Source organism: Macrobrachium rosenbergii, chromosome 56, assembly GCF_040412425.1.
Source record: "Macrobrachium rosenbergii isolate ZJJX-2024 chromosome 56, ASM4041242v1, whole genome shotgun sequence".
In the NCBI taxonomy this organism is placed as follows: domain Eukaryota; kingdom Metazoa; phylum Arthropoda; class Malacostraca; order Decapoda; family Palaemonidae; genus Macrobrachium; species Macrobrachium rosenbergii.
The window spans coordinates 2,707,501-2,722,500 of NC_089796.1; the positions used below are offsets into that span (position 1 = coordinate 2,707,501).

General features: G+C 37.6%; 1 long non-coding RNA gene across 1 annotated transcript in view; it reads left to right on the forward strand.

Annotated features, from left to right (window-relative positions):
* Nucleotides 1–7,521, forward strand: part of LOC136836413 (uncharacterized) — a 325,756-nt gene extending 318,235 nt beyond the window's left edge. The window contains exon 2 of the long non-coding RNA XR_010852389.1: nt 7,379–7,521. This is a non-coding gene — a long non-coding RNA (uncharacterized lncRNA). The remainder of the gene's footprint in view (nt 1–7,378) is intronic.
* The last annotated feature ends 7,479 nt before the right edge of the window (nt 7,522–15,000 follow it).

Consider the following 15,000-nt stretch of genomic DNA (forward strand, 5'->3'; position numbering starts at 1 on the left):
ATTATTTTTTTAGCTTGCTTCCACGCCAAGTGACCATCTATAAGAAAAAAAATCTGTCCAATAGATGATTTAAATACTTTCGAAAACCGGTTTTCAAAATACACACGAGCCTATTTTTGGAAAACCAGCCAGGACGATAATCCTATTATCGAAGTTATTAAAACTAATTATGGAGATCGGTAGCATCCTCGACGGACCGCGTTGGAAGATGTCGACGGAACTCGTCTCTCGGGCGAGAGTCGACATTCGACCTAATTAGGCGTTTGTTTGTCATTTCTTGCCGCTCTTTCTCTCTTTAAGGAAGTCTCTTAGAGTACTTTGCTTTTTTTGTTTTTCTCTTTTCGTTTTTTGTTCTTAGGGTTTTGTCTGTTTTTAATCTAGAAAATCTCTTAGAGTTCATTTTGTTTTTTTTTTCTCTTCATTTTTTGTTCTTGGGGGTTTTTGCCTGTTTTTTTCTCTAGAAAATCTCTTAGAGTATTTTGCTTTTTATTTTGTTTTTCTCTCTTCATTTTGTGTTCTTAGGGTTTTTTCCCGTTTCTTTCTCTAGGAAATCTCTTAGAGTGCTTTGCTTTTATTTCTTTTCATTTTTTGTTCTTGGGGTTTTTGCCTGTTTTTTCTGTATAAAATCTCTCAGAGTACACTGCTTTTTTTCCTCTTCATTTTTTGTTCTTACGATTCTCAACTATTTTTTTTTCCCTCTAGGAAATCTCTTAGAGTACTTTGCCTTTTTTTTTTTTTTTCTCTCTTTATTTACCTTTATTTGTCTTTTGAAGGAGCGAAACACAGAACTGTTCTGCTGTGACCTGAGTTGATATGGACAACATTTCCCGTATTTGTCATAAAAAAAACAAATAAATAAAAAAAATATATAAATGAATGAACTTTACGATAAAACTTGACACTATCGATCCATTCATGGTCACCCATTTATATAAAGAAAAAAAAGTTATTCTATGTATTATAGTTCAGTTGAAAAACCCTCTCCAGTCATAGGTCAAGATATACTTCAGACTTCAAGTAGTTCTTACTTTACAATATCCTGAATGATATTACCAATATATATATTCTTATTTTTTGTCTTTTTTTAAATCCTATAAAGACGAAGGCAGCCATGAAATCGATGGAATAATAAAAGAAAGGGGACAATGTAACGTAGCGCTGTTATATGTAAAATTTTACATTAAGATGGAATCTGCTCGAGAATTGAAAATTGAAGCTCATCTAATACATTTTTCATTCCTTGCTACACTTTGGAATCAGAAATTAATAAAATCAAACATTATACAAATATAATGTATGTGTTTGTTTTCATTATTATTATTATTATTATTTTATTATTATTATTATTATTATTATTATTATTATTATTATTATTATTATTATTATTATTATTATTATTATTACTCATAGTAGCATGATTCTTAAAATGGAGAAGCAAATTCACAGTTATGTATATGTACATATATGTACATATCTTTAAATATATGTACATATGCATAACTGTGGATTTGCTTCTATTATTATTATTATTATTATTATTATTATTATTATTATTATTATTATTATTAAATTCCTCGCCCACAAAATGACTGAATAATTTCTCGCAAAGTATCAAAACTTTCCCGTTAATTTGGGAGTGATATACCACACATCATCACCCACTGGGCTAATTTGTCTCCACTCAAAATCTGCTTAAATTTAAGTCCTATATTCCTTTGACGGTCCTGAATTCATTCCTTTCAAGACACAAATATATTATTGTTAAGAAATTAAATAATTTGATCTCGTGATACTTGTCAATGTCAGTGTCACGTTTATTTGATCTTTGTAGCTGTTGAATCAGGATTGGATATTTTGCATTTCCTTTGTACATGTTAAGTTTAATCAGTCGTTGATGTTCTTTTTTGTTTAATATCGTGGTGGAATCAGGAATTGAAGAACGTAATTATTCCAGTAACATCACATTAACTCTCACCTCCTTCAAACTTCCACCCCAGCCATTACCATCACCTGTACTTAGCATTAGTAAGAATTTAAGAATTTTTTAATGAGTTCTACCAGTTAACCCAGCCATTATCATCGCCAGTCCCTAACATTAACCATTACCATCGCCAGTACCTTGCACTCATAAGAATTTAAGAATATTTGAATGAGTAACACCAGTTAACCCAGCCATTACCATCGCCAGTACCTAGCATTGATAAGAATCTAAGAATTTTTTAATGAGTTATACCAGTTAACCAGCCATTACCATCGCCATTACCTAGCAGTAATAAGAATTTGAGAATATTTAAATGAGTAACGCCAGTTAACCAAGCCATTACCATCGCCATTACCTTGCATTAATAAGAATTTGAGAATTTTAAATGATTAAGACCAGTTAGCCCAGCCATTACCATCGCCAGTTCTTAGCATTCATAAGAATTTGAGAATATTTAAATGAGTAACGCCAGTTAATCCAGCCATTACATCGCCAGTAGGGTGGTGGGTTGAAATTAGATATAGCTTTAAGTGAGTAATTTTAGAAAAGCCATTTGTATTTATTTGTAAATTAAAGAAGAATGTGTCTTTATTTAAATTATGAGAAAAATGCCAGTTAAAACTTAAGACAAAAATGTGTCTTTACTTGTAAATTAAAAAGATAAATGTCTTTATTTGTAAATTAAAGAAAAAAAGTCTTTATTTGTAAATTAAAGAAAAAATATTTCTTTATTTGTAAATTTAAGACAAAAATGTCTTTATTTGTAAATTAAAGAAAATATGTTTATTTATTTGTAAATTAAAGAAAAAATGTGTATTCATTTGTAAATTAAAAAAAAAAGTGTCTTTATTTGTAAATTACAGATATAAATGTGTCTGCATTTAAAAAATAAAACAAGTGTCTTCTGTCTGCATTTAAAAAATAAAACAAGTGTCTTCATTGGTAAATTAAATAAAGTCCTTATTTGAAAATTAAAGAAAAAATGTTTATTTGTGAATCATCAAAGAAATAATATTTCTTTATTCGTAGATTAAAGACTTAAATGTCTTTATTTGTCCTGTTCATGTACCTGACCTTATGTTGAAGGCCTTTGTAATAAAGTTCGTGATGGGTTGGAAGAAATCTGGTCCATGAAACCTAAATTCTGTAGACCAGTGGTTCTTAACCTGGGGGCGTCAGGAATTTCCGGGGATGCTCGAGCCCTATGGGAAAAATAAAATATTCTCTAATTATATTCGTTATTCTCTTAACAAGATTGAGGAACTAATATTTAGAAGTTTATGAAAAAATGCAAACGTATCGCCTTATGACGTTAGTTTCCTATAGTCTACTTCTCAGGTTAGACTCATTGGGCTTACCATGTTTTGTAATTACTTACCGCACTCCCTACCCATCGAAAACCCTTCTCTTTCTCTTTTTTTTATTTTCCTTTAAATCTGGGAGGGAAATTTACTCATAGATGCAAGGGGGGCGTGGAGGGAAGGACCAACTCTTAGAAGGGGGCGTGGTAATGAAAAGATTAAGAACTACTGCTGTAGACAATAGGAGACGTTTGGTGCTCAGATGAGAAAGACCTGTGGGATGATTGAAAAAAAAAAAAAGAAAATCACCCAACTTGTCCTGTCCTGTAGCCTCATAATGCAGTCCCCCAACAAAAACAAAAGGAGAGAGACAGGGCTTTTGAACCTCTCGGATCTGATATTAATGGAAAAATGAGGAGTTGGGGGGAAAACTCATATAGATTTTAATTTTGATGAATGCGGTGGGTTCTTTTGATGATCTCCGGATGACATCGCGATGCCATTGTTAAAGCTGGTCCTTTCATTATCGCGGCCTTTCCGCAGCTCTGAGGTCTGGAGAGAAAGTAGTCAGGCCCCTCGATGCTCGTTTCCTTCTGGTAATTAGAAAGTTTCTCTTAGAAAGTTTCTCTGAGAAAGTTTCTAAATTCTAATTTTTCATGTTCCTGCTCTTCGTCTCTTGTTATTTTTCCCCAGTGAGTTTATTTTTTTTTTGAATTTTTTTATTTATTAATATTTTCTTCTTCTTCAGTTTCTCCTGTGGAACTTGATTTTCAGTTTCTGTAAAAGAAAACTATTGTGCCGGCTTTGCCTGTCCGTCCACGCTTTATTCTGCCCACACTTTATTCTGTCCGCACTTTTTATTTCCGCCCTCAGATCTTAAAAACTACTAAGGCTAGAGGGCTGCAAATTGCTATGTTGATCACCCACCCTCCAGTAATCAAACATACCAAATTACAGTCCGCTAGCCTCAGTAGTTTTTATTTTATTTAAAGTTAAAGTTAGCCATAACCATGCGTCTGGCAACGATATAGGATAGGCCACCATCGGGCCGTGGTTAAGGTTTCATGGGACGCGGCTCATAGAGCATTATACCGGGACCACCAAAAGATAGATCTATTTTCGGTGGCCTTCACTAAAAGCTGTAGCGGCTGTACAGAAAACCCTTTTGCCCCGAATAAACTTCGGCGCCTTTTTTACTCGTTTGTTTCCACAAACATTCATGTGAAATGCTTCAGCAGATAAAATTAATGATTAAATAGTATTGCAGACCATATAAAGTACTAGTAGTGTTGGGGAGTGGGTATCCATAGTCATCTTTTCGGCGGAATTAAATAAAAAATTTTAAAGTGAGGTTTCCCAAGCTTTCTTCGCTTTCGTTCTTAATCTGTATTGTTGTAATGTGTTTGATAAACACGTTCATTTAACCAACTCATAGTTCGGTCATTACAACATTGTTTTTAAGGAAACGACATTATTTAAGGGAGGAGTATAGTTAATGTAATGTTATTTTTTTTTATTGCATGTTTAGAGGATTGTGCAGCTTATTTTGTTTTTCTCAGAATTTTTAAGTTCGATTATGAAAAGAGAAATTGCGATTATCTTGATACGTAGTAAGAGAAGAGAGAGAGAGAGAGAGAGAGAGAGATTGTATCTTGAGATGTCAACTATTTGAAATTTAAAGAGAGAGAGAGAGAGAGAGAGAGAGAGAGAGAGAGAGAGAGAGAGAGAGATCTTGAGAAACATTTCAAGGTTATTTGACACAAAAGTAGTCTGGTAGCATAGGGAATGAGGAGAGACTGTATCTCAGTGATATGAAAATTGAATATGAGAGAGAGAGAGAGAGAGAGAGAGAGAGAGAGAGAGAGAGAGAGAGAGATTACACTAAGAACCAATTCTTAAGCATTTGAGTATAATGTTATCCTGAAATAAGATCTTGATGTTGGAATATCATTGATTTGAAATGTAGATTTGAAAGAGAGAGAGAGAGAGAGAGAGAGAGAGAGAGAGAGAGAGAGAGAGAGAGGATGCCATTATTTCAGTCCATACACCCTTATGAGAGAGAGAGAGAGAGAGAGAGAGAGAGAGAGATGCCATTATTTCAGACCATACCCCCTTATGAAGTGGGCATTCGTAAGTGCCTACCCCTGTTCCCGCACAAACTTGCTGACATGTGGCGTGAGGTGAATGTTAATTCTGTTCACTAATGTCCTTTAAGTGTCGAAACGCCCATAGAATTTAAGCTTAATAGACCTATCGTTGTTCATAGGCTTATTATCTTGCATGGAGTAAGTTCCTTTAATGGCGTTATGGCGTATGTAGTACATATTGAGTGAGGGGTGTGATGATGTTGCGTAATATTTGCACGTATGAGAAGTAATCATTTAAGAAATTGCTTCTTGTTTATGCTGTCGCAAGCTGGGTAGATCTTTCTTGTATGGGCCGTGTTCTGTCTCTCTCTCTCTCTCTCTCTAAACCTGCTCTTTTTTCTTACTCTCTCCCTCTCTCTCTCTCTGTGTCCCTGACCTGCTTTTTATTACTTTTCTCTCTCTCTTTCTTGTATCGGCAGTGTTCTCTCTCTCTCTAAAACTGCTTCTTCTCTCTCTCTCTCTCTTTCCTGCTTTTTATTACTTCTCTCTCTCTCTCTCTCTCTCTCTCTCTCTCTCTCTCTCTCTCTCTCTCTCTCAAACCTACTTTTTATTACTTTTCTCTCTCTCTAAACCTGTTTTTTATATCTTTCTCTCTCTCTCCCTAAACCTGCTTTTTTTTATTACTCTCTCTCTCTCTCACCTGCTTTTTATTACTTTTCTCTCTCTCTCTCTCTAAACCTGCTTTTTATTACTCTCTTTCTCTCTCTCTCTCTCTCTCTCTCTCTCTCTCTCGTTCTTTTTGATTACTCTCCGCGTTCACTCGGAGTGCGTTCAGGCAGTTGTTTGTTCAACGCTTTTACGCTCGGCTAAGTTTCATGTTCGAGGAATTCCGATGTCCGCTGAATTCGTGAGTAATAATGACGAATTCTCGCGAGTATTATTAGGAAATTAATCATTTATTTAATTCACGTTTATACAGTTCCTACTCTGAGTGATTATCCCGTTACTGTGAAAGGTTGTTGTAGAACACGTAAAAAATGAGCCGAAGTTTCTTCGGCGCAAGCAAGTTTTCTGTACAGCGTATAATCAAGGCCACAAAAAAATAGATCTATCTTTCGGTGGTCACGGTATAATGCTGTATGAGCTGCGGTCCATGAAACTTTAACCACGGTCGGGTGGTGGCCTATCCTATATCGTTGATAGAAGCACGATTATGGCTAACTTTAACCTTACATAGAATAAAAACTGCTGAGGCTAGAGGGCTGCAATTTGGTATGTTTGTTGATTGGAGGGTGGATGATCAACATACCAATTTGCAGCCCTCTAGCCTCAGTAGTTTTTAAGATCTGAGGACGGCAGACAGAAAAAAGCCTGCACAATAGTTTTCTCTTACAGAAAACTAAAAATAAGAACCATAATTGCTTACAATGTCTATAATAAGAAACTATACACTTTTTTATTTTCTCTTGTTATACTGACATCTTATTGTCTCTCTCTTCCAGGCTGGCCGTTGCTGACGTCATTGGAACTGTTGTACCAGATATGGCAGAAAATGTTCTGGTACGCAAGCTGTTCGTCAGTCCTCTTCCCTTTGAGTGGTTCATTCATCTGGCGGCGCTGTTGTAATGTGTCATTTTTGTGTTAGTTTTAGAATGAGATGAACAGTGGTTTTCATAATGATTTGTACAAGGCTGTGAAGTGAATTTACTGTAATGGAATTTTTGATGTGAAAAATATGCGAAACAGGGAACACAGAAGAAGAACTGGTGGAGTGAGATAAAAAAAAAAATAGAAATGAAAATGAATGTGCTTAGAAATATGTTCATTGCCATATTGTTATGATGTGAAAAGGAACAGAAATTAAAGTACAATATAATCATATGATCATTATGCTCAGAATTAACTGGTAATAAAACTAGATCTTATTGGTCAGTGCACTCTCCTAAAGAGAAATTATGAATATAATTGTGATAATTTTGCTCGTAAACCACATTGTCTTTTCTTTCCAGGTTCACTGAACTAGAACGTACTTATACCACGACAAAAATGGAAAATATCATTTTAATAAAAACAGGTCAGAAATTCCTTTGACTCTGCCATGAACGGACTGAGATGTAAAATCAAATAATCAAACAATGCTGCCAGACAATATCACGTAATTCAAACCCAAATGCCTGTTAACATCCCCGTCTAAACAACAGCAGATACAATGTAGTGACAACTGGGCATTAGCAGAACCAAAACAGAACTGAACTCGCAGTGATTAAAGAACCCACAGAGTCCAGGATGTTGATGATGCCTCAGATCGAATGAGATTAACAGCTGGTGGTCCTCAAATCAGCAGACATGAGTTTCCGAAGTGTCAAATCGGGCATGGGCAGCACTGGCTCGGGCAGGCGGAGGGCGGCGAGCAGCCTGCTGGAACAGCTGGATCCCATTTCGCACCACAGGGCCAACTCTCGCCACAATTCGGTGGGTCGCGCGTCCCATAGGTAAGTCTATTGCTCGGTTGCTTGTTTCCATGACCTCAGACGCAAATACAGACACACACACTCGTACGCTCAACCGGTATGCATACATGCAGTAGTGTATACAACATGAAAACACGTGCATACACAAAACACAAGCAACTGGTGTGCATGCATATGCAATTATGCGCAACATGAAAGCACAAGCATGCAAGATGAAAATACACGCATACACAAAACACACTCAACCGGTGTGCATACATGCACAAGTATGCACAACATGAAAACACATACATACATAAACAAGCAGCTGGTATGCATACATGCACAGGTATGCACAAAATGAAAACACGTAAATGGTATGCATGCATGCACAAGTATGCACACAACAGGAAAACCTACACATACACAAAACACACTCAACCGGTATGCATACATGCAAAAGTATACGCAACATGAAAGCACACACACACAAAACACACGCAACTGGTTTGCATGCATCACATATATGCACAACATGAAATTACACACATATACAACACACGCGCAACCAGTATGCATACACGCATATGCATGCATAGCATGAGTTAGACAACAAACAGTGTGTGGTTCAGGAGTGTTTGCAAGCTGACCAAGGTGTGTAAGGTATGTCAGGAGGGGGGGGGGTGTTCCAAAGGAATGGATAAGAGGAATTAGTCCCTTGTATAAGGGATGAGAGAGGTGATTTTAAGAATTTTTGTGCTACAAAATTACTTCAACAAAACTTAAAATAAATAATTCCTACGGTAGACATCTATTCAGATGGCTGTATCATCTAAGCCAGTGGTTCTCAACCTGGGGGGCGTCAGCATTTTCCAAGGGGGGCGAAAGCCCTAGGGAAAAATTAAAAATTCCCTAATTACATTCGTTATTCTCCTAACAAGAGTCGCTAAGAAGCAGTGTCAAGTATCTCACTAATTCATTCCCAAAAGAATAAAAACACCCCTTCTCTTTTTTTTTTTCCTTCAAATCTGGGAGGGAATTTTACTCAGAGATGCAAGGTGGGCGGGGTGCGGGCGTGGAGGGAAGGACCAACTCTTATAGAGGGGGCGTGGTAATAAAAAGATCAAGAACCACTGATCTAAGCTGTCGCACTTAATAATTGCGTTGTTGCTTGCTTGTCATTCTGAAATCTTTTGAGATGAGGTTGCAAGACCCCATGCAACTCTCCAATACTAGTCACGTCTCAGTACCAGTCGAATATGTGTTTAAGAGAGGATGGGAGGTGGGGAGGTAGTGCTGTCAGTGCACCTCACGCGGTGCACTGTAGGCATTACTAAAGGGTAACTGCAGCGTCCCACCGGCCCTAACCATAACCAAATTTTGGCCTTTTATTTGACCCACATTCCCACTTCCTTTCTTCAGTCTTACTGTCCAGCCTCTCTAACTAACACTTGTTAGTGCAGTTGTGGAGTTTTCTACCAGCTCCACCTTCATCTCCTTCATTTTCTGAATCTCCCTATCCTGCTGTCCAGCCACTCCAACTCACTCTTTTTCACTGTCTTAGGCGCTGAATGTGGCTTGAAGTGCCCCAGGGCTTGGCTTGGCGGCCCAAATTTTATACTCGTACATCAAAATCAACCAAGATAATCTAATGCAAAAATTCTGCTGTTCATGTCTCTCTCTCTCTCTCTCTCTCTCTCTCTCTGTTATTAGAGCCAATGTATTTTCATCGTTAACGTGTTCCAAAGTTTATCGTTCATGGTAATCAAAATCAAGCAACACCGCAGATAATTGAATGCAAAAATTGGGTCGATTCAGTCTCTCTCTCTCTCTCTCTCTCTCTCTCTCTCTCTCTCTCTCTCTCTCTCTCTCTCTCTGTTTTATTAAAGCCAATTTTTTCTCTCATCGTTAACGTATTCCAAAGTTTATCGTTCGGTTGTTTGAATCAAAATCTCTCTCTCTCTCTCTCTCTCTCTCTCTCTCTCTCTCTCTCTCTCTCTCTCTCTCTCTGTTTAATTAAAGCCAATTGTTACTTTTATCGTTGTGTTCCAAAGTTTACCGTTCGGTTGTTTGAATCAAAATCTATCTTTCTCCCTCTCTTTTTCTCAGTTTTATTAAAGTCAATTGTTTCTTTCTCCTTTAACGTGTTCCAAAGCTCATCGTTCATCGTAGTCACAAATTCCCTTCGGGAGCCAGGATACTTTGTAAAGTGAACGATATAAAAAGAACAGTACGAAAGACTTGATTAAAACGTTCGAATAACATATATCTCTCGCCAGGAAGTATAAGCGATCAAAACGTTCGTAAAAGAAACGTTTTGGAAGCCCCTCTTCCAAACAGCCGGTTGAAGTACTTATAACTACCGTTTACTAACCGTTCCGCTTGTTTAGGGAGTACTTGTTACCAATGTCCCGGGAAGTGTGTACTCGTTGCTATGGTACCTTGGGGAAACTGAAGGTCTGTCTGGACTAACTTGTCAAGTCATTCGCTCGTGAGAATTCGTCAGGTTTAAACGGTGCAAGTTTGTGTGTGATTGCGTTTAGTGCATATAGCGTAATGAAGAGTCTGCGACCCTGATATTCAGGTGAAGGTAATTATTGAAGGTAATTCTAAGCCGGCTGTCCGCGATGAGCTAGACTGTGGCAATTGGCGTTTTTCTTTGTTATTTTACTTGCTTTACAAGAATTTAAAGTAATATTTTGTCGCCCGGTTGTAACTAAACTGTGATTGACCATTGAAGACTACACGACTTGAATTACCTAACGAAGGGTAGGTCTAAGCCGGCATTCCGCGGCAAGCCCGCCCCCCACCTCCATAGCTAATACGGCAAAATTGTAACCTCTTGGGTACGTTATGTTGGTATTTTTAGGGGTGTTTACTGGTTACAATTTTGCCGTATTAGCTATGGAGGGGTGGGGGGCTTGCCGCGGAATGCTGGCTTAGACCTACCCTCCGTTTTAGGCAATTCAAGTCACGTAGTCTTCAAAGGTCAATGACAGCTTAGTTACAGCCGGCCGACAAAATATTACTTTAAATTCTTGTAAAGCAAGTAAAATAACATAGAAAAACGTCAATTGTCATAGTCTAGCTCACCGCGGACAGCCGGCTTAGAATTACCTTCAACTGGGAGTAATTTCTGAAAGACTTGTTGTGAAGCGTAAAGTACACAAATCGACGAAATTTGCATAGTAAAATTTATATGGATTTTGCGGTAGGCGCAGGGGCGGGGATAGGGGGTTAGCGGATCGAGTCCTCCCCCTCCCTCATCCATTCCACCCATCCACTCCTCCCACCCAATTCCCTCCATCCACTCCCCCCCCAACCACCCCTCCCAACCACGACCACCTGTAAACTGAAGATAGAACTCTGCCCCTTAGGTTACGTTGGGTCAAGTTAGGAAGTAATTTTAGAGTATGTTAGTTCAATTTATGTAGTAATTTGCCCGTACTTGCTTGGTATTTCTGTATTTTCGGTTGCAGCAAGACCATTTATGAATTCTATCATAACAAAACATTAATATGCTAAGATATTGCTGTTATCGACTCTCCGAGCGGCCAATGAAGAATTAGATGAATTTATTTCTGGTGATAGAAATTCATTTCCCTTCATAATGTGGTTCGGATTCCACAATAAGCTGTAGGTCCCGTTGCTAGGTAACCAGTTGGTTCTTAGCCACGTAAGATAAGTCTAATCCTTCGGGCCAGCCCTCTCTAGGAGAGCTGTTAACCAGCTCAGTGGTCTGGTTAAACTTAGATATATATATATATATATATATATATATATATATATATATATATATATATATATATATATATATATATTTTTTTTTTTTTTTTTTTTTTTGCTGTTGATCCAGATTCCAGCGCATGCGCTCTCAATAACGACTGCTGTGTATGTATGAAATATAGAAGTTAAAGAGGGCATTGTTGTTATTAAAATTGCAGATATATGCACACGTATGACTATGTGTGGATAAATATACATGCGTGGGCATTTAGGAACTTTAAAACTTATATTGCAGATATTACGTAACACGTGATATCGAACTTTCTCAATAAAATAGACTCCGTAGGGGGGTAGGGCATGAGGTGCACTGTAGGCATTACTCACGGTTCTTTGCAGCGTGCATTCGGCCCCAAGCTGCAACCCCTTCCGTTCCTTTTACTGTACCTCCTTTCATATTCTCTTTCTTCCGTCTTACTTTCCACCCTCTTAACAATTGATTCATGGCCATCCTTAAGCAGGTGATAACAGTCTATAGGATGTACAGTCATTAAGCAGGTAACAATGTATAGGATGTGCAGTCGTGAAGCAGGCGGTATCAGTTTATAGGATGTGCAATCCTTAAGCAGCTGGTAACGGTTTATAGGATGTGCAATCCTTAACAATTTATAGGACTTGCAATCCTTAAGCAGGTGGTAATAATTTATAGGATGTGCAGTCCTTAACATAATATAGGATATGCAATCCTTATGCAGGTGGGTAACAATTTATAGGAAGTGCAATCCTGTAGAATTTATAGGATGAGCAATCCTGAAGCAGGTGGTAATAGTTTATAGGAAGTGCAATCCTTAACTATTATAGGATGTGCAATCCTGAAACAGGTATTATCAATTTATGGGACGTACAACTTTCGAAACTGGCATTTTTAACCCGACTATGACAAAACTCCTCAAGTCCATTTCTTCCAAAATGGGACCTATTTACCTTTTTCACCCCGTCGAGATTTTTCCATCAAGTTTTTATTTTCGAAACCCATTCAACAAAGCGACGGTACTTTTCTTCCACGTAAAAGGGGGAGACTCGCTCTGTAATTGAATTTAAAAACACAAAGCGATGCTCTTACGGGAAAACTGGGCTGATGCTTGTAGTATATTATACACGAGAACAACAAAAAGGTAACTTTTTTCCCCGTTGCGAGATTTACGTGCTTGGGCACTAAATGCTGCGTTGCAAGCAGGATTGCATTGATAGAGGAATACAATGGCTAAGGAAGAGAGGGCACAGGCTTATTCCAAGAGAAAGAAGGTTAAAGGAGCCTGGGAGAACTTATGTAAATGCAGAATTCCAAAGCCTGTTAAAATGGTTCCGTTGTTAACCTATTTTTGCTCAGTTCGTCAGTGATTTTTACAGATTCGTCTGAAACCCACAGAAACTCAAAAAGATTTATCACATTTTGTGTCATTAACAGTTATTTTCCATTCATCGTCCAATGTAAATATGATTAATATCATAACTAATTACTTGATCTTGCTCCAGCAAAATCTTATACCCACTGACTAGGCATGTTTGTCTGAATATAGTGGTATCAGGAAATTAAGACCACTACTTGAGCAGTCAAAAGACTTCATGATTGGATTATTATGGTAGAATTTGTGCTTCTGTTGAGCTAAACAGTTAGTTACGTAGCTGATGTACAGTCGAATTTGGCAGTACGTGGTTTGTAGAAGAGCATTTGGCAAGATATTGGTTCATTGGATAAGTAAATGCAATTCTGATGCCAAAAGAAATGAATGCAGGCCTGTACTACAATGAGCCTATTGCAGTTAATGAAGATTAGGGGTAGAATTAAGGTAGATCTGATTGATTTAAGAGTGGGGTAGCATAGTATAATCCAGGTGAAAAAGTCTCAGGAAAAACTCACAGGAAAAACTCACAATAATTTATGGTGACCGGTAATAAAATCACAGGAAAAAAACCTAACAAGATAACCTAACCCAATCCATCCTAACCTAACCGAATGATTACCGGCTATCATAAATCAATGCGATTTTTTTTCTGAGCGAAAATTGTGACTTTTTTTCCAGTGACTTTACCGGCCACCGCATAGTAAGTTGATGGGATACAAGTTGGATGTTGAGGCTTGTTGGTGAAAGTGTTATGTGACCAACAAGCTGTGTAATGTATGTCTTGATGAGGGAAGTTAAAGTGGAGTAATTGTTCAATTGTCTGGGACTAAAGGTGATGCAGTATTCCAGTGAAAGGGCAAAACAGAATTTTGACTTAGAAAGTTACTGATGGCAGAAGGATCAGTAGGGGAAGAGCAGTGTATGTGTAGATAGGAATGGGGCTATTTTCACCAAGTATTTCCCTTTTAAACTCTTCCGTTAGAGGTTTGAGAGTAAATAAAAAGCGCTTTTTATGTCATACATAAATCCAGAAAAAGCTTACGTTCGAACAATAGAGATGCAGTGTAGAAAGTGTTAAGTATATATATTAGTTAATTTCTCGAGAATAATTACAAGTTTTAATGGTAAAAGCAAAGTAAGCGCTGGGATAAGTAGACGGGTGTAGAATGTTTCAAGATTGTTGTGGTTGCGTAGAAAAAATGGAACACCAAATAGATAGGTGAAAATAGCTTAAAATTCAGAAATGTTAGGAGGAAGAAAGAGAAACTGCTCAATATTGAAATCACAAAAGATGAGTTTGCGCAAAGCCTGTATTAATATATGGATACGTCTGCGTATACGCAAAATTATAATATAGATCATTTTAAGTAAAAAACAATAATATGAGCGATTTTATTTTTCCAAAATACAAAAACATGGACTAAAAACCTGTTTTTGTATTTTGGAAAAACAATCGCTCTATTGCATTATTGTGGCTTTTTACTTATTTTCGGTCACGTTATAGTGATGCACACAGGTAGATAATTTTGCTTATACCAGTATTGAGTCCCAGTAGGGGGTTAGTGCCATCAGTGCACCTCGCGCAGTGCACTGTAGGTATTGCCCAAGGTTCTTTCCAGTGTCTTTTCCTTAGGGCCCCAACTGCAACCCCTTGCATTCCTTTGACTGTACCTCCGTTCATATTCTCTTTCTTCCATCTTGCTTCCCACCCTCTCCTAAAAATTGTTTCAACATTTTCAGCTCGTTGAATGACCTCGTAGGCCGCATCGCTTGGCCTTAGGCCTAAATTATATATTCCAATTCCAGTGTTTTTGCTCAAGGCCATATAATACTCGTATATGGGTATGCCTGATTATACTAGTATCTATAATATAGATAAGTCTTCATATATCTGTATTGTAAGTGCAAAGTAAGGCTTAAGGGTGGGCGGTTAGCAAACTCTTAAAATGGGCAGTCTTAAAGTTGGGTATAACAAACTTTAAAAGGCAGTTGCTCATGAAAAAATCCTCGTGAAAAAAAAAAAAAAAATCTTGACGAATATGATCCCAGACA